This window comes from Elephantulus edwardii, unplaced genomic scaffold (assembly GCF_000299155.1).
Source record: "Elephantulus edwardii isolate Elephantulus edwardi_28Jun2011 unplaced genomic scaffold, EleEdw1.0 scaffold00273, whole genome shotgun sequence".
Lineage (NCBI taxonomy): Eukaryota > Metazoa > Chordata > Mammalia > Macroscelidea > Macroscelididae > Elephantulus > Elephantulus edwardii.
The window spans coordinates 2,289,588-2,291,382 of record NW_006400023.1 but is presented as its reverse complement, the minus strand read 5'-3'; the positions used below and the strand labels follow the sequence as shown (position 1 = coordinate 2,291,382).

Here is a 1,795-nt window from a genome sequence, read left to right as displayed (position 1 = left end):
GGGATGGGTGTGTCAGAGGCGGTGCGGTTGGCGCGGGATAGAGCAGGGTTTAGGGCTGTTGTGCATAGGGTAGCTATGAGTCAGAAACGACTCGACAGCACATAACAACAACAACAACAACAATGAACATTTACACAGATTTTGGGTTTCCATTCATTCATTGTTGCACTATGGCTGAGAGTTTTTAATGATCTACTTAATTTCTCCTTTTGTGATGAGTCCATTCAAGTGTTCTATTTCAGTCTGTTGTCAGCTTGGGTAAATTGTGAGTTTCTAAGTATTTGTCTATTCCCTCTAGATTTTTATATTTGTTACAGTCGAGTTCCCCCCATATTGCATTATTGTTCATTTTATTTCAGTTGAATCTGTTGCGATACTGCCCATTTAATTTCTTCTTTCTTTCTTTTTCTTTTCTATTTAAACACACCGTAAACCGCATTTATTACCTTGGTATATCATTCTGGTCTTGTTGATATTCCTTCACACTTAACTGGTTCTCCATCTTCCCTCCCTCCTCCCAGTTTGGCTGTACAGTGCATCCTGGGACTGTTAGCCAACAGCAGCAACTCAGTTTATTCCATGTTCCTAATATTCATTCAGGGGGTCAAAGTTCTAGTCCATAAATCCTTCTTTATAGGAAGTTTGGTGCTTGCGAAAGAATTTGTAATAAACCCGGCATTCCAGGATGATGAGCTCTAGTAAGATGACAATGAAAAGCAGCAATTTATTGGTCACCACTTTTCTGGACATTGACCGGAGAATCTTCCGACTTTGGCTCAAGTTTTCTTTGTGTTTACCAGTCTGCTCTTGGTATGTTCCAGCTGATCTCGTTGTTCCCCAGTTCCTCTTTGATTTCTGAGCCGATCTGGTCAGTCTCCTTGGCAATCCGATGAGAACACTCAAGTACTGTGGGTGGCCCGGTGCAAGCTGTCAGTGCCTTGCTGAAGCAAGGCCCTTTGAGACTTTAGTAGACTCATGTGCTCGTTCTGCACAGCGAAGGTACTGAATTTCAGGTCTCCTCGGCCCCAAGTGTGGCTGTCAAAGGTGTGCTGCTCACTTTTCGATGTAGTTTGGCAAGGTCTTTCTGGTAGGTTCAAAGTTTGGCCATCATATGATTACGGAAAGACAGGGGTGCATAATGTAGTTCTTCCTCCATCTCTGCAAGCGTTTCATTTGCTTCTTGTTTTTCATCAAAAATCTCTGATCATCTTTTCTTCAGTCCCCACCGTACCCAGAAGCGGCTTGGGCACCCCCTGCAGGTCCTCATGGAGGCCGCGGAAGATCTCATGCAGCTTCTCGAAATGCTCGGAGGAGCTGGCAGAGGTGGCCTTGGTGCAAGGCATGCCAAAGAGGCCGTGATTCTGGGCGTGGGGCCGCTCCTGTCCCGGCAGTCAGCCTCCCAGCCCCACAGCCATCACGACCGCTGCCTAATTTCTTATTTCTATAATTTGTCTTATTTCTATCATTCTGTCTTTCCCTTTGCCAGTGCCTTTCGAAGAACCAACTCCTAGTCTTGCTGATAATTTAAATTGTTTTTCTGTTTTCTATTCCATTTATTTCAGCTCTTCATAATTTCTTTTCTTTTAGAGGTTATGGGATATGCTTGCTGTTCTTTTTCTATGTGTTGGAGGTGTTGAGTTAAATAGTCAATTTACATTCTTCCCTTTTAATGTGTTTCCTTATTGCTATTAATTGACCTCTAATTACTGCTTTTGTTGTATTCCAGAGGTTTTGGTAAATTGTGCTTTCATTCTCATTTGTTTCAAGAAACAATTTTTATTTTTTTATTTCTTCT

The 1,795-nt window shown here is 42.6% G+C and overlaps 1 pseudogene; it reads right to left on the bottom strand.

The window, feature by feature from the left end:
• Nucleotides 1–612: 612 nt before the first annotated feature.
• On the bottom strand, nucleotides 613–1,343 carry LOC102846763 (annotated as a pseudogene).
• Between the last annotated feature and the right edge of the window lie 452 nt (nucleotides 1,344–1,795).